Genomic DNA, 27,804 nt, shown 5'->3' with positions numbered 1-27,804 from the left:
TCCCAGCTGAAATCAAGACACTATTATATTAGGAACCAAATATTAGCTGTTTCTGTTGGATGTGGGGTTTTTAGGTTATTTTTATACTTAATATTTTCCAAGGATTGACTGATATTTGGCATACACAAAGCAGGTGCAAATCAATTGGTATCAGGCAGAAATTCTATCATATCTCAAAAAAGAAGCAATCACTGCATATCATACACTTTTACACTGAAAAGTTTGAAATTTTAAGCCATGATTTTTCTAATTGTAGTATGTTAATTATGTTTTACAAAAAGCCCCAAAAGTGCAGCCGCTTGAAATTCGGAAGGAAAACTTCACAATAGTTAGGAAAAAAGGATTTTCTAGCTGTCACAAAATAGAACATGACTTTTAAATTTATTTTATATACATACACAAATATACTTTCACATATATTCCTACCTTAGGCATTACTAATGTGTTTCTAATCAGTGGGTTCATGGACTAAACCATAGAATCACAAAATTGTTAAGGTTGGAAGAGATCTTTAAAATCACCAAGTCCCAGAGACAACATAAGACCACCACCACGTTCTACGCTAAACCAAGTGGTGGCATGTCCTCAGGTATCACATCCACTGAAAACTTTCAGAGATAGTGACTCAACCACTTCCCTGAGCAGACTGTTCCAAAGCTTTATAATCCTTTCCATGAAGAAATTTTGCCTAATATCTAGCCTAAACTCCCATGCTGCAACACAATGCCATTTCCTCTAACCGTGTCACTTGTTACCTGCAGAGGAGGCCGACCCCCACCTGACTACAACCTCCCTTCAGGCAGTTGTAGAAAGAAATTATATTTACCCTGAGTCTTCTTTTCTCCAGGCTAAAACTCCACTCCCTGAGCTGATTCTCTTAAGGCTTGTGCTCCAGACCATTCACCAACTTTGTTGTTCTTTTCTAGAGAAAAATTTCTCACTTTCACAAGTCAAGCAGCCCAATTTTAAAAGTTACTGCTGTATTGAAGTAAAGCCTGTTCATAAATAAGCAAGTTGTAGATATTATTGGCATGTCATATAGCAAACACTCTTCTGAAACACTTTATACTTTTAAACATTATTCAGAAATCCCACATTCATATTTTAGTTTTTAAAATAAAATTTTGCTAATTTCCCTTAAAAATAATTCAGCTGCCTTTTATTGATTCTGCTGTGGAGGAGTGAGTGAGTGAGTACGGGACATAGCTACCTATAGGGATTAACCCACTACAATTATCCATGAGTCTGGCCCATTGTGCTCTGGCCTAGCATCTCTAAATGATGATGCCTATATAATTTTCTGCTCTTTTTGAATGTATAAAGTTGACTTCTTATCCTATGCAATTATTCATGTAATTATTAATTCTTGTATTCATCTTGGAAAATATTTCTGCTGACAGGGTTTGAAGCCTAACCATTCATTTAAGTCTATTATTGTCATTTTTTCATAGTTACTTTAGATATCATGGACTGACACAAAAATTTCTCATAGACTATGAAAACACATTAATCCGTTTGAATTGATATTAGATAAAAAATGTCACTGAAACAATTGCTCAGTTTTGAACAGGGTTCTATTCAGAAAATTTTACCCAGCATAACCCAGGAAGTTGAAAGGGAAGTATATATGTTCACAAACAATATTTAAATTAAGTTGATGACATTGCACATCATTTGCTCTTTCTCTCTTTTTTGAGAAAAGAGAGAAAGTTAGCCTTTCTCTCTTTTTTTCTCTCTTTTTTCTCTCTTTTTTGAAAATCAAAGGAAATTTCAATCAAATTTTTGATGCACAATTTTGCTAAAATGTGACTATTCTTTTTCTCTTTTAATGAAAACTTCCTGTTTCTTTCTATCTCTAATAACTTTTTAAAATTAATATTCTTTATTTACAAATAAATAAACCAAAAGGCCCCAAATTACAAGTGAATTATATAATGGAGCAGAATAAAAAAGACAACACTGAAATGTTGCTTATGAGTGAAAAAAGAAATTAAAAACTGTAGGGGAGGAGAAATATAATTTCTTAAACAATGGATTTTGCTGACAAATTACCTTGTAGGAAACAAATCAGAATGAGTAGTTTATCACTTCTGATGGAGACAAATGGTGACTTCTGTACAAACTCTTAAGCTAAATATCTCAACATTCACTACATTCAAAGAAAGCAAAAAATTTAGGTAGCAATAATCTATGCAAGTCACAATCTTTTCTGAAATGAGACTTTTTTTATTATTATTATGTAAAAAAAGTCAGTGTCCTCTTATCACCTCAAATATTTTGACTAGGCAAGTTCAAGTTGCATTCATTTAAAAATAATAATGCAAACAACAGCAATTCCTGTAAAGTAAGGTATATATTTCTCAGCTTTTTAATCACATATTTCTGTGTACTGTTGAAGTTGATCTTTTTCATGATGAGTCCAAATCTAATAGAAACATTTTTGCAAAGTTTATTTAGGTACTATTATCTAAACGCATACATTTATTGAGAAAAAATTCTGCTTGACATTTTGTGTTTTGACTGGCATTTGCTAGTTGCCAGCTGTCATAAGGAAAGGACTGCAATACATGCCGTTAGCAGCATATGCCTTTTTGGGCGCTGAGCAGCGTTTTCATACAAAAAAATCAAATGATCCATAACATATTATGCTGTCATTTAAAAACTGCATTAGAACAGTAACATTTTTCATGCTGATATTAAATTTTGTTCCCTGAGGCTTAATCTACCATTTTCTTACTGTGTTTGCGGACATAATGAAGAAAACATTTATTCTATTAATTGACATAATGTATTTTCAGTATATAAATGATTTTCTCAGAGTGGAGATTTCTTGCAACAGTTTTTAGAAGACTTTGATTTCTGTGCTTTGCTACTCTCTGTCAAATCTATTTGTTTTTCCCTACTGCACCATCTTCTCCATCATTCATAACACTGACAAGTAGTCATCAGATGGGATGAAGATTTGGTATCCACCCCATTTCTTTTTTCTTAAAGAATTTTTTTTTTCTTTCAACAAAACATTTTCAGAGATATTTAAGAACATGTGAGTAAATAATATATTCACTAGTCATTTTATAATAAAAATACACATTTATTCTACTATTAATATCACCTTTTAACTTTATTTTGCTGAGGAAATAGTTACCTTGCTTTACCACAAAGAAATAGAAGAACATTTGTTTCCTGGAAAGAGAAATTGCAATTTTGATTTACATACAAAGTCATTGATGTCTGGATTTCTTTATCAAATATTTGGCACCTGTTATGTCTCAAACAAGAGAAAAGCTGTTCTAAATTCCCTAAATAATCAAATGAGGAAAATGAATATTTTCTTGATGGAAATACATTTTTCTTTCTCCAAGGACTGTCTGAAGAGCTATTCAAACTGTGATGCTAACTTTAACAAAGAGATATTTAAATTAAGAAGTTTAATTTATTCTTCAATATTTAAGATCAATACAACATTGTTACTAAGAAATATCTTACTGTTTTTAAGTATTGAATATTACTGAAATTCTCCAAAAACATAAGAATTAACAGTTTTTCCCCTGGAATTTTTTAATTCAGACTAATCTTTACCTTCTGCTTTGGTCTGGCTTACCAGTGTCCATTATTTATCAACCATAAAAAGGCCAAAAAGAAACCCAAGTAATTTAATTGAATATCACACTAATGCTTAATGCAGTATACCCAGCTTGTGGCCACATTGCTCTTAATCTTTGCTCTGTTCATGTTTTCAATTACAGAAAGATTATTTTCTGGAGCATAGGTGATATAGTTCAGAAGTTTGAGACTTGTGTTGATCTTTGATTATCCATACTTTCATATAAGTATGTTGCACACAGAGGAAGAGTAAAAATAATAATAAAATTATATATATTTTTAAACAGCAACTAAAAAATATATATTTTAAGAATTCTTTATCTTAAACCAGTACCTAGAGATTTAAATCTACCATTGTAATTAAAATTAATGCCATTTTAAAAGAAAGCCCAAACTTTGACTAAATAAATATGTTTCCTAGTGATAGCTCTGAACCTGAGAAGAAAGGACAACAAAGACCATTTAATTAGAAATCTGAAGATAAAACAGTAGATATTATCTTGGCCAAACATCTTTATTTAAATAAGGTAGCAAGTTTTAAAAAACTCCACAGGAAAGAAATAAATCTATAATTTTTCTTTTTATCATGATGAAAAATTAATTCTAAAATAATTTCTTTATGTGTGATAACCGCACATTCACATACACTAATAATACTTATGCCCAGAAAGTCAGTCCAAGTCAGAGAAAAACTGTGTGTTATTCAGAAGGATGTCGATTAAATTACTGTCACCTGACTCCCTTTCCTATAAGATAGAGTTTCAAGCGAGGAACATGTGAGGAATCAGCTATGGAGGTCACATTTCAAAGTCGATTTTCCTAACCTGCTACTCGCTAAAGATATCAATCTAACTGCACAGAAGTCTAACTTACAGAAGGAATACTTTCAGTGTTTCAGGTCATCACTGTATCCAAAGGGACCGAGAAGTGACAAATGAGAGGTATAGTCATTTGGTAGGAACCAAAATCCCATGTGGGTTTTGTTGAATTTATAAATTTGTAAAAAATCCTACCAGTTGATTCTGAACCACTAGTGCTCAACTGCTGTACTCATTGTCTGCATATCTAACAGACATTCCAGACATGCAATCTTTGGAAAAAAACGTAATTAAATGGTCATTTTTAGATTTTTTTCCTTAATGTAGAGTTAGTACAGAGAGTGTGTGCTATCTTGCTCTCTGGCCCAAATTAATTTTGATCTACCTTTTTGACCTACCATAGAAAAGATCACCAACTAAGATTACCAGATGGGATAATCCTACCTTGCATCTTAACATTTATATATTTAACTAAATGTAGACTGAAAGAAGATGACAAAATTTTGATGTAAACATAATATATGATTTTGAATTTCGTTATAAATATGTTATGGAAAAATATGAAAAATTAGTACCCTGATAACAATTTGTCATATATATTAAACTTTATATTTCTTCTGCTTCACTGATTAATTTAATCACCTTAATATAATTGGTTGATAATAGTATGTTGAACCTTCATATCAGCTGTAAAATGCAGAAGGTGAATATTCTATGCTTAGCTCATTTTAGGATTTAGAAACATGTCCTTTTCCACTATATATTCTTTACTGCACATTGTATTTATGAAAACAATATTAACTATTAAATTATTGAAATATATTATATATTGATCATATTAATATATAATATTAATATAATATTATATATAATATTAATATATAATAATATAATTAATATTAATTATATATATTAATTATATATTGATCCTATATATTAATATAAAAATATATAAAATATATATTATTAAAATATACATTATTAAATACTTTTGTATAGTCTTTCCTTTGTGAAAAAATAATTTAAAAATCCTACATATATATAAAGTAACACTTGATTCAGAATGAAGAAGCACTAAGTAATAAGCTTTCTCAGTAAGCTTTATTTTTCTTTCTAGAAATATGGAGACGTTATTTGTTCCCATGAACAGTTGATTTTTCAAAGCAGAAGTTCCTTACAGATTTTTAATTCTCTCTGTATATGTTTCAGTGGAAATGTTTCTTGGATGTAGCACTGTGTTCCTAGTGTAAAGAATGAAATAAAATAACTGTTGATGTAAACAATTTTGAGTGTAGCAGAGATAATAATTCTTTATTACTAAAATTCTTTATTTACTATTTTTTCAAGATGCAGTTTTAGTTCCAGAGCAAAAGCCTTACGTTGAACAATCAATATTTTCTAACCAATTCTAGTAAATTATGTACTATGCATTTAAAAATATTCTTTCAAAGGCTTCTTATATGAAAATAAAAGCTTCTATATTTAATAAAATGGACTTTCATTTGAAATGGACTTCCTTAGTATTTACATTGCAGATACTATTATCATTAACAGCAAAAAATTCACATTCCTTACCAGAGCGATTTAATAGGGCTTAAAAACTTATCTTTTCATGTGAACTTTGTGGAATATGATATAAAAACTTAATAGAGATGCACTATAAACCAAATTTAGCCTTTCAGCTGGGAGATTCAAGTTCTGCCTAGAAACTCCCTGGAATGAGAAATATGTCTGCTTTTCAGCCAGTTAAAAATGCCGTTATTACATTGCCTGTCATCTTGAATCTCCTACAAGTATCCTTGGGAGGTTATTTGTTCCTGAGACAAGAAATTGGACCTATTAAACCATGATGGCTATCACCATGAACACCTGAACATACAACTGCTGCTGGAATTCATTTCCACATAATAAACTCGTGTAAAGATCTACAGTTCATGAAACCATCTTTGCCTGTTTGAAAAATAATGTGAGGAAAAGACCAGAAATTAGGCAAAGGACTTCTCACTAATCCTACTGACAGTCACACAAGAGGCCATGTTTTTCTGAAATGTGGAAGTTTGTCTAATCTGATAAAGTCAGAAAGACTCGTTGGAGCATAATAACCACACGCATGCAAGATTTAAACTCTGCTTGACAATTTGATCACTACTATGCTAGTAGTCATTGCAGCAACTCGGCAGAAATTTTCACACTTTTATTAGAAAACCATTTCTATGACCTAAGAAATAGTTTCTTTCATGCTATATATTGTTAAATATAAACATTAAATTTTTATCACTATACATGTTAAGAATTTATATAGTAATAAATATTAACATTTTCTGGAAAATTTTGATTTTGTGTATTCCAAAATCACATTATTTTTTGTTCACAAATGAGTGGTATAGATCTCAAGCTTTTTTTTCCTTCCATATTTCCAAACTCATAACAAAAATTCATGTGTAAATCTCTCTCAGAATACCATATGCCATTTAATGGCTTCCTTTTTAAGATGCTTCAGCAGACCAATTAAAAATGTCTCCTCTTCATAACAATGGAGGGAAAATAATATTTAATAAAATATAATTTTAATAATTATTATCAATAATAGTGTCCTATTTATAAATATGTCTAGGGAATAATCAAAATTAAGAATGAGGAACCTTTATGAAAAGTTTAAAACAATTTTAACAAACATTTTAAAAACATAAAAAATGCGATAAAAGATTGTGGAATGAAACAGATGATTAGGCATTTTTGTCAAACATATCTGTTAACTGTTTATTCCATTCACAAAATTTAATATCTACAGAATCAAAAAATTCACAAAAATTTTTTGATTGGAAGAGGTGTCAGGAGATCATCACTTCCAAACCATCTACTCAAACATGGTCAGCTAGAAAAAGTTATCCTTTTGAGTATCTCCAGATTGGGGACTCCCCCTCTCTTGGAAATCTGTTCCAGAGTTTCACCGCCCTCACAGTAGCAAAATATTTGCTTGTATTCAGGTGGGATTGCAAGCAGTTGTATTTGTATTTATTGGGTCTTTTCCTTTCAGTGTGTCCCAATGAAAACGGACTGGTTCCAGCTTCTTTGCACCCTTCCTTCAGCTAATCTGTACATATTCATAAGATTGTCCCTTACCTTTCTCCAGGATAAAGAATCCCAGTTTTCTCAACCTCTCCTCAGACAAAAGATGCTCCAGCCCCTCAATCCTCCCTGTGACCTTGTGCCAGACTCCTGTCAGTAAATCTATACCTCTTTGGTATTGGAGTGCCCAGAACTGGGCACACACTTCAGGTGTGGTTTTATCAGTGCTGAGTAGAGGTTAAGGGTCACCTCCACTGACCTGCTGTCAGCACTCCTAATGCAGCCCAGGCTGCTAAGCTTCCTTGGCACATGGACTACTTGCTGGCTTATGGTCACCTTGCTGCTCTTTCTTGCAAAACTCTTTTCTAGCTGGTCAGTCACCATCATAGGAATGTACCCACAGGTGCACAGGATTGTTCCTCCCCAGATTTGGGACTTGGTTCTCCTTTTGCTGTCCAGATGTACTTGGGCCCTCTGTAGTAATTTCTGCAGGTTTTCCATGTCCCTCTGAAATCAGATCAATCTGATCTACCAGCCATTACTCACAGTTTTCTACAATCTGCAAACTTGCTGAGAGTGCACTTTGTCCCATAATTCAGGTTATTAGTGACCTCAACGTTTTCTGGTGTTCTTTGTCACCAGACTCCCTACCTTGTTGACTCCGGGACACTTGTTTTCTAGTCTTCCATCTCTCTTTTTCCACTTTTAGAATGCTTTACAACCCTTGGCAAATTCATCTCCAGGTTCTGGCTTTTTTAACTCCATAAGTCTTCATGATTGGACAGAAATTCTAAGCCCTGAGTCCACATGCCCTCTTTCTATCTCTTTCACATCTCCTTTACGTCTCAGTTCAGACAAGAGGTCATTGCTCATCCATGCAGATTTTTGCCATCTTTTGTCAACTTTCTACTTTTTAGACTGAACTGTTGTTGAGCTTGGTGGAGGCTACCTTTTAATATCAATTAGTTCTCCTGGACCCTCTTCTCTGCAGTGTTTAATCCAATACGACTCTTTTAAACAAATATCTGAAGTGGTTGAAATCCAGGGCTGTTATCCTGTTGTCAGTCAAGAAATATCTTATATGTTTGAGCACTGCTATATTATATTTCAGATACCAGGCTGCTTAAAATCACGGTGAGGACAAAGAATTTACAGCTTCCTTCAGCTGTGTGAAGAAAATTTCCTCTGCTTGCTACTCCTAATCATCATGTCTGTAGCAAATATACACTGCAACAGTGCCAGTGTAGGTCTGCCCTCTAATTTTGACCCATAAGCTCTCAATTGACTCCTGATACCTCCCAAGACAGCTCCATGCAACTCATTGCAATAAGATATAGATTTATATCCTGGACCCATAAAAATAAATTATTCTGTTTTGTACAAATGATGGCTTTTTATTAATTGCTCCCTGTGATTCAGAAATGTATCCTTAACATACAATATTCCATTATTCAATGAGAAAACAACTAATTTTGCAAAACACATATCAACTAATTAGTGCCTAACTTTTAAAAAGACAGGAATATTTAATTTTCAAGGGAAAACACAACCTAAGGAAGTTCTTGAATGCATAATGTATCTTTTAATTTGTGTTTAGGCTCTCAGATAAGTAATGGTTTTCAGCTTGCTTTATATTAAATATCTCTAAATCAAAGACATTTTTGCTTTACACACATAATTTTGTAGGATCAGCCCTAGTCACACTCACCATAAAGTGTTTTTACTGACAACTGTCAAGGTTAGTATACTGGACTAAAATCTCATTTTTTATGCCTTAGAATGACAGTTTTTATACATACATGTACTCACAACTTTGTCTCAAAGAGACTTTGTGCTCTCCCTGACAAAGTTGCTAATAAATTTTAATATACTTAATCTTTAAAACTGGAGATTATATATGAAAGTCTCACACCATAATTATAATGTACAGGTCAATACAACAATTTCAATGTCTCAATGAAAGTGTCATATAACTATTTCATTTGGAAGAATGTTTAATTTGGTCATTTATCTGACAGGGTGGCAAGATAAAACAGAAAGTTACCATGCATTTCCTTATTTTATAATATGTAATCCACAATTTTCATGAACTCAGAAGGTTAGAAGTTATAATGTTTCTTTATAAGGCATTCAGAGGAATAACACATACCTCCAGTGATTTGTTAGTATCCTTAATTTGCACTTTTCATAAAAAGTGGAAAAAAAGCTATGTCTAGATCTTCCTCATTTACTGTTTTTTGTAATTTTGGTTGTTTCCAAGAAATATTGTTTGCCAGAGGCTTGTTGGTATACAAAATGCCTGGACTTTGATTCTGATGTCCCATATGGTCTTTCTTGGTTTCCCAAATGCTTACCACAGTGAAGCCTATTTTCCTGGCAGCCACGGAGGCCTTTAACAGCCCACACTACCCATTTTCCATTGTTCAGAGATGGCTCATTTTTTCCTTGTTATTTTGGCATATAACTATGAACAGGTGTCAATAGGTGCAAGGAAGCATGTGGTGTCAGTGTAGTGGGGCTGTCACAGAAGATGGACTTCTCTTTTCCTGGAGAACAGATGTCCTTTGCAGCGTTCTCTAGGTCTTCCTACCCCAATCCTATTGATATCTGGCATCTCTGCCTAATGGAGAAAGCTCCACCAACTTCTGAATAGGCATTCTGCCATCCAAACAGATGGTCCTAGAGTCAGGCAGCCCAAAAAATTTGATGTGGATATAATATATTTTTAAAGGCCATAATCCCAGCTGGCCATGGAAATGGTTGCCCTTTCTCTGCTCCTGTAACTATTATTCAGACAATATTACTGAAATTTTGCCTTTGATCTGTATTAATATTTCAAATTGCATTGCATAAATTTCATTAAACATTAACTTTTCTCATATATACATATATAGATGCATATATATTTACACAATCAAATGGAATTAATTTGCAGCATTTATCAAGTGAATGATTTGCAACTTATTTACGTCATAATACTTAACAGTTATGCAATCATTTAATATTCCAAATCCTTTGTATATTCAATTCACATATTCATTAATTCATATTCAACATCTATATAATCAATCAAGGTCAAGGTAATCAATGTAAACACACACGTTAGAATAAATAAAGTTAATATGTGTCAAAATCTATGAAATTTTTTATGCCTTTATTTGCTGAAAGCTCATTTGAATTATAGTAGTTGATGTCTCCTTCATATTCTGAATCATCACATGATAGTAATGAAATGAGATTCTATATTACTGTTTCTAAGGAAGATAGTATTAAATTAGACTTTGAATGCTCCCTTTCTTTTGACACTTTAAAATTTCCAAAGCAACATTGGTTTAAATCTATTCAACTCTTTAGGAATTTTCTATTAGGTAACATTTATACATTTGTGCTATATCATCCTACATTAACTAATTATACATGCAACCACTTATGCAATTGGTTGCTGCAGTTTCAGTGCATTTAAATTTACATTAAAAATGCAAAGACTCAGGCAATTATATCCAGAGGACACTGAAGTGAACTGGGAGCTTACTAAGAATTTCAAAAGTTATTTTTCAAAAAATGCTCATTATTGCATACATCCAGTAATCATATCCTAGGTGACTACAGAAACTGGAAACCTCCAGAATGATCTCTTCTGACAGTCACAATTTTTTTTCCAGCAGCCAGGTTAACCTGTTTTGTCATTGAACACAAAGTGTCACCCATCTTTCTTTCAAGAATTTATCAGCAGATTATGTCTGCTGCACTATTAGTTGCAAATATGAAGTATGTCTTTATTGTCATGTTATACTGCAACAAGGTTTTAAATACACTATCTCTTGGAGTAGACTTTTCAGAAGGGCTGTTACAAGTTGTCTTTCCTGTGTATAAGTAGCAACAGATGCAGAGGTGATTTGAACTGGGCAAATATTTCCAAATACAAAGATTTTAAGGATTTTAAATTCCAGTAGTCTGATTTATTGTTGCTAAAAATTTCCAAATAAAAAGAGATGGATTTCTAGAAAAGGACATGACCTATTCCACCATTTTATTTCCTTAACATGAGTGATAACAGCTGTCTTTTTTTATCTGAGAGCATAGCATGTCCCCAGGCGCAAGTAACAAGAAAAAAACTGCATAATAGAATTGTATCTATGGTGTTGTAATTGCCATAAAGAGACAGATAATACTGAAATAAATATGAGCTATAGGAAAATGCAATAATGAACTATAACAAGGTAAATGAAAAACTACCGGGGGAATAAAACATGAAAAAGAAGTTGTCAGACAACCCTACCAATCACTTGATTATATCCTGGTATCAGCAGCAACTCCATTTCAGAGAAATCAATCTGTTCAGGTTTATTTCCTAGCAGTCTCACAGCTGTATTCTTATCCATGATTTATCCTCAATAAACATCAGAAAAAGCTAGGGTATGTCAGTTGATATAATAACATGTACTCCACCAGAACATTTTTGGCATCCTTAAGTGGATCCAAAGAGAATCAGTTGTTTCTTACAATCAAAGAATAACCATCTGACTGAAAACAAGAGAAGTATCTGGAGACTATATATATTAATAGATTTATTTAAAGCTTTGTTGTTGTTGTTGTTAGTTTATTTTTTCCAGATAGGCTAATAACATACATAGAATAAGATAAACCAAAACTTGCCATTAAGAATTTTATGAAGGTTATGGGACTATGGATACAACACAGAGCAGCACTTGCAGACCTTGAAGGCTTGAGCTAGTTTGTGATTTATTGAAGATACAGTGAATATGCTGTTAGCCAAAAAATATTGACAGAATCCTGAATCCAATTCCTTCATAGGAATTTACAAATCTTTCTGCTGTTACTGTTGGTTTGCTGAAAGCAGTAAAATAATTAAAAGTGATAATAAATAATGAGGGAATGGAAAAAAGAATCTGTTAGATAATTTGCAATCAGGGCTAAAGATACCGCAAGGCACTTTGCTAAAGGATATAAACAGGGCAATCTTTTTGAAAAATGGCCTAGCATCCAGAAAGGAGTGCTTCAGCATGGGTGATAGTATATTGTTTCTGTCTGCTTCCGGGGAAGCCTTGTCTTCCGTAGGGTTCAGATACCCATATTGTTTTGTTAGTTCTGGATTAAATTAGGTTGTCTGTGATCATATTCATATCTATCTATATTGCTTACTTGAAACTTGGTGAATTGTTTCATTGAGGAGCAGTGGAGAACAGATCAGGTCATACTGGAGACAGCAGTTCAACCCAGCTCTTTTCAAGCATTTCTTTCCTAATAAAATCAGCTTTCAAATTTCAAATTAAGGTAATCTAGATTAACAGCATGATACAGTAAGAGGACTCTGCAGGTGGAATTACAAGGCACAAATAGGACTTCCACTACTATTTTCTGAAAGTTGTCTCTGCTACCAATCATTAAATAATGCAGGGTGAATATATGTTTTACCCTTATAATTTTATTAATGACCATTGACTTTTTTAAAGAGATTTCTGAATTATATGTTCCATATAGTCACCATAAAAGTGGCTAGATGTGTTCCAGCATACAGATATATTTTTATTTAAAAAACAGTAGGAGATGGTCTTTCTAAATTTTTTTCTCTGAAGGTCTTCAGGTCATTTATTGCACAGTGTCTCTTTCTCTCAATAGATAGCACAGGTACAGTAAAGATTGTTCTGTCAGTGATATCAGGCTGCCCAGGTACAGTAATGAGCTCACAGTGCAGGGTTTTTCATAATAACATGGCTTTCACATGGTCTTCTGGGAAGAATAACATGCTCTTACTGAGGGTTTTATTTGCTCTGCTGATGGTTGTTTCACAGTAGCTACTGCACTTCTGACAACTAAACTTTTTTGCTTGCATTCCTATTATAAATTCCTGAAAAATCAAGATTAATTCTTTGTCCGTGATTCCAGATTTACTAAAGTGAAAAGAAGAAATCCTATTTAAATTTCAGTGTTCCAAAAAACAAGTAAGCTTAGAGAAGTTTGCAATAGCACCATGACCTTCTGTTGGGAAAGTGTCTCTAAAGAGGAATCCTGCCAACCAGGTAAATGACAGGGAGCTCAGTGTCTTTGTAGCTTTAGTACTGAGATGTAGTTTAATAAATTATGCAACAAGTTTATGCAAAATCAATGCTAACATTTTTTTTTAATACTTGTGCACTCAGTAAAGACTGAGGTGTGAGAGAAAACTACAGTGTCATTACCCATACCCCATAGTACTGAATGTGAAGTTATTTATAGTGGTGCCACCACCTCAGGAAAACACTTCCCTGAATTTGGTACTGTAATGTTAGCTAACTAATATATTCGGTGCTGAGAAGCCAGAAAAAACCTGCATGATTGTACAGGTGAAAATACAGCACAGAAAATAAAATGGATTTTGGACATCATCATTCTACTTCTGAGTTAATAAAAATAAATTAAAAAAAAACAAACCAGGAGCCCTGCATATCAAGCTATACAGTTTCTTTTTCACAATCTCTATCCAAGTATTCCCAAATATAGGAGCTCCCATGCAAGGCTAAAAAGAGGTCTCCTTAAATATCATCTTTCAAATATTGCCAAAATGTTACAACTTCTTTTAGCCCAAATGTTGTTACAAAAACAAAATAGTATTTACTTTGTGTTCTTTAAATTAATTTTGAAATGTTCACTTATAATTCACTCCCCTTCATTTTTTGAATGATGAAAGAAAAAGGTTTTTTTGCAGTCTGTCTGTTTGATTGTTCTTTATACTTTGGAAAAGCACTGCTAGGGACAACAGAGTTTATGGGAAATTGGCCATTTCTGTTGCCATGAGATATGCAAATTTCAGTGAAAAGTATGCAGGATTGAATACACCTTTCTTTTAGTAGAAAACCAACAACAAAAAAAAATATAAACAAACAAAGAGAAAACCCACCTCATATCAGCTCTAGTCCATCTGACTTTAGCTCTGAAAGATCACAAGAAAAATCTAGAAATACCATCTCAAGAGTAGCACACCCTGAATAATTAATTAAGCAAGCAAACAAGCAACTAAATAAATCAGATTTTATTTTTTTTTCCAGAACAGATATGGAGATAAGGCTGGATTTAGATTACCAGTGTAAATCTCAGTGTAAGAAAGAAGATGAAAGACTGTGGGAAACCAGTTTAATCAAGAATGAGAAACAGACATTATAGGAAAATGGCAGTCCTTTGGAAACACATAGGCATAATGCAAAATCATGCTGGATCACTTCTACCTGTATGCAGAAACTTGATTGCTTTCTTTTTTTTTTTTGTCTTATGTAATTGTCATCATGAGATGAAGCCAAGTATGTTGTGATTAAAGGCTTCAGCAAATAAAACAGAAAAAAATGAAAATATCTGTCTAGTGTGCATGAAGATGCCAACAGAAGTACAATTTCAAGAAAAATTCCTGAAAATACTTATTACAAATATTTTCCTATATATTAAATTATTATAATAATTTTAATATTTAATATTATACATAGAAATAGAAATAAAAATGCATTTCTTTTATAGGGAACTTGTAATATTTTACTTACAATCCAATCTATATTTGCTTTCAATTAAGACACAGAAGAATTGCTATACAAAACATCAGACGTTTTGAGCAGCTTCCAGATTGAGGTGTTGTGTCCTGTTCTGCCACTGAACAGCTGCTTGGCCCATAGTTTTGATATTAAGTCTTGAATGAAAGTTTCTTGACTTGAATTCAAGAAAATTATCTATTTTTCTTTAGAAATTTACATGGAATTATAATTTCCTGCATTGTATCAGACCAGCAACACAGGCATCCAACTAGTTACTACACAGTGACAGAAAGAAAAGGTCTTGGAATTTGACATAGAATGCCTTCATTTGAAAAGAGCAGCATATAAAATAACATAAAAATGTTGAGTAATTGTTCAGTCTGAACTAGAAACTTACATATCCTATGAAAGGAAGTGATTCATAAAATTAAAGCAGCGTTACTGTTACCAATTTCCATATTTTGTTGCAGTTTCAGGTAAATTTCCTCAAAACTTTTAATTAAAATAGCTGAAAATCCTTTTGGTATGTATTTTTGATTGAATAAATAAATCCATATAAAAGATCCATCGTGTGGATCTCATATATAAGGTCTCTGAATAACTTGTTTTAATATTCCTTTTTAAATATTGTTCATCTTTTAAGTCATAGTGGAATAGTTATTTTATAAATTTTTGATTATGTAGAGCCGAATTGCAAGGAGTAGTCCTCCATTCATGCCTAATCCAAACCTCTGGAGGAATTATAGCTGCTACCTGGAATGAAAAGAGGTTTTCTTGCTATTATTTAATCATCCAATCTGTTATCTATTATCTGCAGTAATAAGAGCAAAGTTCAAAAGCTGTAAGTCCTTCTTCAAATTAAATACCATTAACTTTAGCCTCACATCAGATTTTCTTGAGATGTCTAAAAATAAATACATTTATTGGATATCTTCAATAGGCAATTCATCCTCACTTGCAAGTAGGAAGTCTGAAATAAAATGTTGTGGAGACATAGAAAAAGCATAAAACATAGAAAGATTTACAGTGTGGTAATGAAGATAGTAATGTAGAAATACTGCATTCATTTGTGAGAGAAATAAAATATTTTCTCATTGCATTTGGGGAATTTCCTTGTTAATGCAATTTTTTTTCACCTTTGTGATATCAAACATCACATTCCTTACAACCTGTTTAAATCCTATCCATCCCTGATTTGTGGAAAATTCTGTTTCAGAGTCTTTAAGTTCCTGTCTGTCTGAAGCTCTTTATAAAGCATTATCTGTAATTCTAGAAGAAAAAAAATGCCCTCAAGAATTCCCTCTTTTCTGTCTGCTTGTGTCAAATCCCTGCATGCTATTCATTCATTCAGTTCATCATTTTTAACTGAATTTCTCAAATTAATTAGAAAGATTTTTTTCAAGTTTTGGGCCAATTTATGGTTAGCCTTCATTCATAAATTAATGGGATACTACAACCTGAGACAGAGTCTCAGAAAAAGGAAAGAGCTGTGATCCATCTAAAGGTTCTCAGAAATACATTGCAAAAGCAGTCAGAAAGTGCCTCCAACAGGATTATCTAACACTGATGGGCTATCGGAGACAGAATTTGGCTATGACTCATCTCACCTCTGGCCACTGGCAAAGGTACCCTGAGCTATCTCCATGCAGCAGAAAGGCTGCCCAGCCTATTTAATAATATATCTTCTGAAAATGTAACATCTCTGGTCACCATTACTCAGATTGTTTTATGTAACCTCTCCTGCATGGTAAAATCTCTGCTTTCTATAGACCAAGACAGATGTAATCTACAGTTTTGTCAAGTCTTGTCTAAGCCTCGTGTTGCAAAATAATATAAAAAAGATGGAAAATAAAAATACTTCTTATCATGGTAATTATTGTTATTATTTTAAAAACACAAACAAAAAAAACATCTTTCCAAAAAAAGGAAAAATTACTAAGCTACTGTTTTTTTAAAGGAAATTTTAAACAACTCCTTCATATTTTTAAATATGCTTATTCATCTATATTCTGTTTGCCTGATTGCAAATGCAAGAAATTGTTGATTGCGTCTCCTACCAAGGAACAAAATTCTGTAAAAAAATATAGCCCAGAGTAGCTTGAAAAAAACTTTAACAAAACTGTCATTTAGCTCCAGGAACAGAGACTGCAACATTTTGATGGTGTGCTCACATGTATCAGAAACAGCAGTTTCTCTCAGACTGTTAAAGCCAGAAGTATTTGAATCAGATCTCTTCAGTTTGTTTGACCTTAACTGCTGCACATTTCCTGTTCTTTGTCTCAGATTCAGATAGCTATACTCAGAGATATTTATGTGCCTAGTTTGCAGAGGAGGCCAGCTTTTATCTTTTGTTGGATGTCTGGTTCATCTGGTTCTCAAAATATGCATATAAATTAGCTGGACAGAACACACTCCTATAACAATAAATTCTTAAACTTTATGTGCATTTATGATTTGTTTAGAGGACTACAAAAGCTCCAAGCAACATTTCAACAAGTAAACTGAGTGTTACTAGTACACCAAATTCCTATAAAATCTTTACAATCACTAATTTTTAATTCCTAAGAAATATATGCTGCAAAATAATTTAAATACCTTTATATTTATTGGAAAATGTGAAATATTTTTTGAGGTAAATGTTGACAGTAATTCTGACATTTTGGATTGTTATTATTTGCTCTTTCTTCCATTTTACACAACAGAAAGATGTGTTTGAATCCTTGCTAGTCAAGAAGAGTAAATAGTAATTCTTGAAGCATGGGAAATACAGATAGTGAATTAATGAATTAGTGAAAAATCAAACAGGCAGTTTGTGTCAGAATTTTGGCAGTGGTTCAGCAAAATTCCCTAAATGGATAAAATTAGATTAAATAATATGGAAAAAGAATTTTGTACAGAAATTTCCAAAGATTCTATGTCAGTTTTTGAGTCTCAAATCTCTGTCATGAAGAAATTCACCTTCTACACTTTCTGTGGACCACTTATAAATTCATTTTCTTAGAGATCTGTTAGCCATATCAGGGAGCTTCTGAAAACACAGATGGCAAAATACAAAGTGTTGGAGTTCAGTGAGGAAATACTGTATATCTCTCACATAGGGACCCATACCTGAGTGTTTAAATAATCACATTAACAATAATTATTGATATACTTGCTTTAATACAATCTGTGCACCACCACACATTGGTTAAAAAGCTAGCAAATTAGAATAAATGCATACAATTTTTATTGCCATTTTAGATGTTGTGTATAGTTGAAATACACAGGCAGATACAAACTGATGCTACAGAATTTTGTTAAAAAAGGATTTCCCTCAATCTTTCCATTAAAGTTAAAATAAATTTTTCATCTTGCCAGGTAGTTATATCATAACATTTAAATAATTTATTTCAGCATTCTTTGTGGTCACCCTATAATTAAGAACACTAAATAAAATTTAAAAAAAACAATCAATCAGTTTTTTACTCTGTCCCACTCTCCATGACTCTGCTGACTTTGCTGCTCAGGTCCTGTAATTCTGAAAATCCATTTTACTTTGGCACTCTTGTAATGTTCTCCCTCTGAAGCTCAAATTTATGAAGTTCCCTTGATAAAGAATATGCCTACAAAAGAATATGCCTAATTAACAATTCAATTTTTATTCACAATTTATAAAAACAGATTTCCAAGACTCACAGTCACATGTATAAAGTTTTCAACCCCATAACCTTATGCCTGTTGAAATGCTCACCTTTGTGGGAGGGAAATCTCAGATTCTTGTTACATCTCTCTCAACAACGGAGGTGAGGGTGGCAAAGGAAAAAGTTATCATTGCTATAGTGGGGGAATACAAACAACACAGAGCAAGCACAGACTGTTCATTCATTAAGAGATTAGATCAGCAGAGAATGAAAACTTAAGCTTTTCTGCTAAAGTAATTTGCATTGCCTGTAGACTTTTCTCAATTTTTTTTCAAACGAGGGGGACTGTCAAGAAGTTTTTTAGTCATGTTTGTAATCAATCTCCTAAAATACATTACACTTTACAGTGGAAAGTTACAAACATTTAAAACACTGAGACACTAGGATCAAATTTTACTTTCAGTGTGAACTGTGCCATCAAACAATCAGGTAATTATTGGTTAACTAGGTAATTAACAGGTAATAGAGTAGAATTTTACTCTTATGGTAATGCAGCTGATGTTCCTGATATAACTTGCCATAATGTCCTCGGACTACAAGTAACAGGATTGAAAGTTTGTTGTCATGACATCTTTTGGGCAAGTTACAAGTGGAGATGGTTGAGGGAGCTGAATTAAATAAAGACACTGAAGCAGAAATATTTTAGTATGTCTGTAGGTGATAGGATCAAGAGCAAAGTTGCTGTACTCCCTGTATGAAACACTCAAACATACGCCAATACTCTTTCTTTAAGGGGAAAGAAAAATCACTGGAGACTCAGTAGCTAGGATCAACAGATAAGAAGGAAAAATCAATAACAGAAAGAAGAAAAAAATTCAAAATATGTTAAAAGTTTGACGTGAGAGGATCAAAAAACACTCATAGCTGAGAGAAACAACTGGATTGGAGTTGTGAAAGAGGACTGTACTGGTCATGGCTCCAAATGGCAATTTTATCTATGTTATGCAACTAATGGGGAAAAAAAAAAAAGTAATATAAAGTGACCTAGTCCTAAAAAGATCTCCAAACTGCAGGCTCTCTGGTTTCTATTTCATGTTTTGGAAACAGTACCAACCTAATATCTTTTTGTAATTCTCTGCTTCACAATTTGCTTCATATGTATCTATGTTAATGATTTATCTGATCACATAGCTTTAATTGGCAAAAGCAGTTTGTACATTCCTTGTCATAGCTCCCTAAACTCTGTGGTAGCCTTTTCTCACCTTTTAAACAAGGTGTGTTTGTGTATATGTATGGATAAAGAAGAAAAGAAAATTTGGAGAGAATTTATGTAATCAGGTTTGAATGTACTTGATCACTTTAAAAAGCAAGAATTCAAAAGTCTCATTATGTATGTTAAGGCAGTAGGATTACATCTTTTCTATTTCAGTGACTATCTTTCACACATTAGGTACATTGTAGAACTACACTGGAAAACACTGCTGTGAAGTGGAAAGATTCAGAGCGTAAATGTAAGGAAAACATTGTTAGAATCAGGTATGATTGAATAAATTAGGAAATATATCAGTCAAATAATTCAAAGTAGTACAGAAAAGTGTTTGGATTGTATCAAGCATTCTTTCTTCTAGAACTTATTTGAGTCTTTGAAATAATATTATTAGATCTTTAAATCTATGAGCCATCAGGCCAAAATTCTTATTTAAAAATGGGTATCAGAATGAGCTTAATATGTTATTCAGGAAAAAACATCCTTGAGTATGTGAAATAAAACCAAACAAAACTGCAAAACATCTGATTTCTTTAAGCTGGTGGTACAATGTAGCACATATAACTAGCTGTATCAGGTCATGTTGCACAAAGCTATCTAATTCAAAAGCTGTTTTTGAACACTTACTGCCAGTGGGTTGTTCCCTACAAGCAGTGAGGCTTTTACTGTTATCCATGGGAAGGAGTCAGTGGCAGGTGTTCTGCTTCTGGCATAGCTCTGCTTTAGAATTTATGGGATTCTTTCTTTTTCCAAGGAAGATTTCATTAAATGCTGTTAGAGCTCTCTATGCATAGTCAACAACCCTAGATTGAAACATAAAAGAAGAAAAGAATTACTTCTCCCTGCAGATTCTGAACAAAAGGAATATATTATCCTAATGCTTATTGCAGAGAAGAATGATGCCTTGTATGGTACCATTTATTGTTATAATAAAGAACAGGTTGCTGATAAGACAAGCTGTTCATTAGAATGCCATTGGCAATAACAGTAAGAGGTGCGTAACTAGATGTTCCTGCCAGCCCTAAAGACATTTTGTGCTCATGAACAACCCTTAGGATATTCTTTCAACAAAATACAAACTTTTATTTGCCACAGAAGTGTATAGGTGTCCTGTAGACTAAATTTATGATGCAAAGAAATTTATCTCAGGAACACTCCGTGCACAGAAATAAAAATATAATTATTTTGGTGTGTATCTTTCAGAATCCATGAATTTCAGTTTCAACCATAGTAATTTATCTAAACTAGGAAAAAACTGTATTGGTTGGGTTTGTTTGCTTTGTTTTTTGTTTTTTTGGTTTTTTTTTCCATTCTACCAGCAGAACTTAGTTCCGCTTTTAAGACGTGTGTTGTATATTAATTTTACATAACTGAATGACATTAATAGAATCAGCTTATTTTATCATACCAATAAAATTAAATTAATTATCACACATGAAATTGATACTATTTTTGTTAACAGTTGAGAATAAGTACAAAATTGAATTAAGAGAATGAATTGATGTCATGAGAATAGAAAATAAATTTAGGAAAATTATATACTAATGGAATTTTGTTCTGATATGATTTCTGTAATGGATGCTTATTTACCTTACAGATTTGGTAACCATTAAAAAAAAGGTTTGTTTTTTTTTATGGAAATGCCAATATAAATAACAAAAAAATTTACCATCCAAAAGGCATGGATATTTCATGGCAGATAGCAAAGGCTATTTAAGGTAATATGGGCTTTAGACAAGTAGAAGTCGTGGGTTGACCCTTGTTGGCTTCAAGGAAAGCTGCTCTATCACTTCCGTCCACAAATGGAGAGGGGAGACAAAATATAACAAAAGGTTCATGAGACGAGGACTGGGAGAAGTCATTCACCAAATATCATCATGAGCAGAATAGACTTGAATTAAAGATATTAAAGATATTAATTTAATTTATAACTAACAGAATCAGAACAGGATAATGAGAATTAAAATGAAACCTTAAAAACACATTCCCTCGCCCCTCCCTCCTTCACGGCTCTACCTCCTCCCCCAGTGGCACAGGAGACAGGGAACAAGGCTTATGGTCTGTTCATCACAAGTTCTTTTTCCTGCTACTCAAGGATAGGAGTCCTTCCCCTGTTCCAGTGTTGTGGTCTCTCCCACAGAGTTCTCCATGAACTTCCCCAATGTGAGTGCATCTCACACAGGCTTTTTATGACTGCAATTAAAACTATGGAATAACTTTCTCTTCTTTCTTCTTCTTTCTTCTTTCTTCTTTCTTCTTTCTTCTTTCTTCTTTCTTCTTTCTTCTTTCTTCTTTCTTCTTTCTTCTTTCTTCTTTCTTCTTTCTTCTTTCTTCTTTCTTCTTTCTTCTTTCTTCTTTCTTCTTTCTTCTTTCTTCTTCAGTATGTTATTACAGAAGTCTTGCCACCATTTCTCTTTGGTCCAGCTTTGGCCAGAAGCACATCTCTCTTTGAAGCTGCCAGGCATTCACTCTGCTGTACATAGAGGAAGCTTCTGGCAGCTTCTCACAGAAGCCATCCCTGTAGCCCCTCCACAACCAAAGTTTGGCCATGCAAGCCCAATACAGCAGATCATACAGCAACTCACTGAATAGAGTTATATATTAATGCTTGTAATATTGCACTTAAAATATTGTAAGCATGTTTATATGATCTGTTAACTCATGTTGAATGAGCATTCTTGCTCTGACCTTGCTTCGACTTGAATAGAGACACATCTGATATCAAAATTGAAGAAGATTTTTAGCAAATTCTCTAACAGCAGAAACAGCTGTGTTATAGATAAAATCACTCTCTTCTGCTTACCTCTACCACTTGCATACCTCTCTTTTCCCTGTGTTCTGAAATTTGTCAGCAACTTTTTCATCCCTGAAGGTCTTCTGCAACTTTTTCTTAACTTCCTGTATGTCTAGGTGTGTTGGAGTCTGGAATACAGAGTGTATGCCCTTGTTTCTGATACTTAGTTACAAGATCTAGAAAAACATTGAATTTCATATAATATGAAATTCATGAACATGTTTTCATGATGATACATGAAAACAAATGTTAAAGTTAGATAGAAAAAGCTAAAAGTGTAAGTGTGTAGATTAGAAAGTGTTTTTAAATCACTGGGTGAAAAAGTTAGTTTAGAGAACAGGAGACAAGATGGAGGATTTAGGGTGTTGTCCCTTGTCCCTTCTTCTTTCTTCTTCATGTTCTTCTCCTAGAGGTTTTTGGGTAGTAGTAAGTGATTGGATAGAAAATGCCGCAGTGCATCACAGAGGTGATGGGCCATTGGGTCATTAAGAAAAATAATATACGTGTTTATTGTTAATTGGGTGAAAATAGGTATAAAGATAAAAGAACTGCGTAGTTCGGGGCCATTTTGTGCATCAGACACGAAGTGTGCCACAAGGCCTTGTTTGTACCATCAGAAGAAAGAAATGTGCCAAATTGCAAAGATTAACCTTGTAACAAGCCTGGAGAGATCTGTCAAGTTTTGTGGTCACCTGTTAATAAACACGAGAAACATGATTCTAACAAGCTCGGGAGTTTTCTTCGAATAATAAGGACTGAGATAAGTGGGACTAGCCACGAGGGAGTATCCCAGAAGAATTCAGCCCAAAGGAGGCTGATAGACTAGAGAAAAGTTATATCCACAGAGAATTCAGCCCAAAGGAGGCAAGGAGAGAGAAATTACACAGGTGGACTGCTTTTGAAATAATAGGTGACCCTTGGAAAACCAATCAGCTCTCCTGCCAACTCTTCCATTTTCTCCAAGATGATGCTCCCCTGAATCCTCCAAGAATGTCCCTGAAGGTCACTGTCTATGATGGTCCTGGTCTGTGACATTGCCATTTGCCTTGCTCTCACCTCAACCTCTCATGCTGGTCACGCATCAACATGAGCACCCACAAATCACAGTTACAGCAGCCTGCTCCCTATTTTCATGTCTGTAACCAGTTTTCCCCTGGCTTTAAGTAAGAGGTTCAATGAAATACTTTTCCTAATCAGCTGCTTGATCCAGTTGTCTTCAGAACACTCCAGAAATCTCTTGTGCAGGTAAAATAAGATATGTAAGTGGAGTAGCATAGTTTGGGAAAATAATAGTTCTTAGATGTGAGCTGCTGCTTCTCTTTTGCACTAGACAACAGCTCAGCATGACAATTTACATTTACAGCAAGTTATAGACATGAAATTCATAGATACACTGAGAACTCTATATTTTTTGTGAATGTCTTGTATTGAAATTCATGGAAAGAAAAAAAATGAAGTATTTTCCATATGTAAACTTTCTTAGTTTACTTGAACAGAGCATACTCTATAATATTTATTGAAACAGCTTGCATTATAAGCAGGAGTTCATTAGGCTTGTGTTGGTCGTATGAGTATGCATTTCACAATCTTAAAACTTCCCTTGTAGAGGTATAGACTCCTATAGTCTAATGCATAGCTGTGCATAAAACAACTTTCTGACAGACTATAGTGCAATCACAAAACTTCTTAATTGCCATAAAAGCCCATAAATACACCTCTAAAGTTTATGTTTCAATTTTTGCCCAATTGTTGTTTTGCATTCTTACAAAAATCCACTAAAGTAGTTATTAATTCCTTCAATACCCCTACAGATGTGTTAAAAATGCAACACAATTTATATATCTCATAGATTTTTTGTCTGATGAATTGCTATTATTATCAAAGCATGAATCATAGCACTATAAAAAGGAATGACTAAGGTGAAAATACAGGGAAATGAAACATTAAAATGAGTTGAAGAATTTTATCTAGAGTAATACATTCTTTCATATCTATTAAAAGAGAACAGAAATTATATAGGCCTTCTATTTTGACATGAATGCAAAAAAAGGGAAGAATAAGGAAAATATAACTAGCTTAAAGAGAAGATCATGCTCAGATATTTGTGATGTCTCCTGTTACTACTGCTATCAAGATGGTTGAAAATATTTCCACTGGTTTTTCCCAAGTTCCTAGTGATGACTTTGATCTAGGAGACTTCAAAACCCTTTTTATGGCAAGCAGTTTTATGGTGAAGGGAAGAAGGAAATCAATAATAATACCTATCAAATTCCCAAAGCATGCAAAGTAAACGGAACTTCCTGTTGAGCAAAAAGTCTTTTACAATAAACTTTCACCTTTACTTTGAACTTTCTTCTTCATGTGTGAACAATTTACCCTGAAGTTACTTCTGTACAGAATGGGAGGACAGCCAGTTGCAGATGTGTGAAATTTAAATTCACTTGGAGAAACATGGCTTTGCATTTATTATAAACTGAAATACCATTCACCAGAATAGTGGAGGAAAAGAAGAAAAGTGAAGAGGAAAGAATTAAAAAAAAAAAAAAAGAAAGAAAGAAAGAAAGAAAGAAAGAAAGAAAGAAAGAAAGAAAGAAAGAAAGAAAGAAAGAAAGAAAGAAAGAAAGAAAGAAAGAAAGAAAGAAAGAAAGAAAGAAAGAAAGAAAGAAAGAAAGAAAGAAAAAGAAAGAAAAGAAAGAAAGACAGAAAGAAAGAAAAAGAAAGAAAAGAAAGAAAGAAAGAAAAGAAAGAAAGAAAGAAAAGAAAGAAAGAAAGAAAAGAAAGAAAGAAAAGAAAGAAAGAAAAGAAAGAAAGAAAAGAAAGAAAGAAAGAAAGAAAGAAAGAAAGAAAGAAAGAAAGAAAGAAAGAAAGAAAGAAAGAAAGAAAGAAAGAAAGAAAGAAAGAAAGAAAGAAAGAAAGAAAGAAAGAAAGAAAGAAAGAAAGAAAGAAAGAAAGAAAGAAAGAAAGAAAGAAAGAAAGAAAGAAAGAAAGAAAGAAAGAAAGAAAGAAAGAAAGAAAGAAAGAAAGAAAGAAAGAAAGAAAGAAAGAAAGAAAGAAAGAAAGAAAGAAAGAAAGAAAGAAAGAAAGAAAGAAAGAAAGAAAGAAAGAAAGAAAGAAAGAAAAAGAATAAAGAAGAAAAAGGAAAAAAAAATGGAGGGGAAAAGAAAAGGGGGGAAGTTTGTTCCTAAAGTTTACTTGATTCTTTCCTAATCACATATAAAAAAAGATAGACTTTTGAACACAGGTTGATCAAGAGAAAAATAATTACCTTTATCAGAAGTAAGGTTGCAGATCAATAAAAAAATCACAGTTCATATTTGTAGCCGTTGATTTTTATCTTCACTGTTGAAATAATTCTGTTCTCATATTTTTGAAACCTTTAGAAAGATAATCTAAACTTAAATTTGTTAAAAGCAATTATAATTTAAATCATTACATATATGTATTGTACATGCTTATGCATATCATTATATATGAACTCTCAGTATTAAATTCTGTTAAGCCACTTCTAAAAGTTGCTTACATATTTACTTTTTTTAATAGAGTGCTCTAAATTTTACTTAATTTCTTGAAAAAATCAGTGAATAACAGAAACAACGAAGCTAACATAAGAAACAAAGCCAAATGTACATCCCTTAAGTTACAGAATTTCTGAAGACACTTAACAGCAGCTATAAATTCTCTTATTTTCATCCTGCATGGGAGATTACACATTTGAATCAGTTCTAAATATAGTTTTGAGAATCACTGTTCGAGAAAAACTCTTCAACATCATACATGTTCTCTTACCAAATTATGAACTGGGTTTGCAAAGTAAACCCCAACCCTATCTGAGCTATAGATTCTTACATGACCTGTGCTTCTATTAATGAATTTAAACAGGTGGAGTTAATGCTTTGTGGTAGAAAAAAAACACATCTTCATTAACAGCTGGTATGACTATTTGTCCCAAGCCGTTCTCTATTTCCCCACAGAGTATGTATCACGACTGGGTTAAAATTATATGAAAACAACTTCTAGTTGACAGTTCACAGGAAGATATAATGTTTTGAACATGAAAACACTTTCATTAGCATGGCTTTGGACATTTTAGGAGTGCTTTTGGACATGTTTCATCTATTTTTGTATGTTTACTTATAAAGTCATAAGGGATCACAACACTAATAGAATTGGAGTGTGTGTATGATGCCTTTATCTGCAGGAAATGTTCATCAGTCTTCTCTGAGAGATAAAACAGTTATTATTTTTCCAGAATAAATAAAGGCAAATTAAAACTATTTCTGGCTTCAGTTCTATAAAATAATTTAATGGTCTTACTCATATTTCACTACGTTCCCCAATGAAATGGTGTTCATAATTTATATATTTTTGCATTTAATCTTTGGTAATTTAGCTACCTTTTTTTTCTTGTATTGAATCAAACTGTATCCAAATAAAACATAAAATTACATTTTTGTTGTTGCTGTTTGTTTGGTTTTTTTTTAAATTGAATAGTAACAAAATTTAGTGAAGGGAAACAGCATCGTTACTGAAATTATTACTCACATCATATACACTCTACTTTTCTGCAGTTCTGCTTTGCAGGTCATAGCTAGTAGCCATTGAAGGACACAGGAAACAAAGCAACAAAAAATATTCACAGATAGTACACACAGCAGCTATTGCTTAAGAAAATCATGCTTCCTTGAGAACAAAAATTCCTTAGATAAAACTTATTTGAAATTTGTATTTACGTTGGCACATTTAATATCTACAAAAATCTGTCTTGTTAAAGAGATGTGGTTTAGCTCACCATCCCTCTCAAATGTGAGGTTTTGGGGTCTTTCAGGGTTTAGTTTGGAGTTAGGTTTTTGATTTTTTTTGTCCTTTGAGTTTCCCTCCTGTTACCAGGCAGCAATTTTTCATTGCTGCTGAAAGGAGACTGTTCTGTCTGTATAATGTTTATATAAAGAAACATATACCAAGAAAGATTTGATGTTAAACTTTGCTATCTCAAGTGCCCTACTCAGGATAAGTTTTCTTTCTATTGTCCATGTTTTCAGCAGCATAGTTTAAATAGCTAGCTGAGAGCACCCAAAAGACTTTACATTACTTGTAAGTCATGTCTAGACTCTGTAGT

Source organism: Cyanistes caeruleus, chromosome 5 (assembly GCF_971803275.1).
Source record: "Cyanistes caeruleus chromosome 5, bCyaCae1.hap1.1, whole genome shotgun sequence".
In the NCBI taxonomy this organism is placed as follows: domain Eukaryota; kingdom Metazoa; phylum Chordata; class Aves; order Passeriformes; family Paridae; genus Cyanistes; species Cyanistes caeruleus.
Note: the sequence above shows the minus strand (reverse complement) of the source record.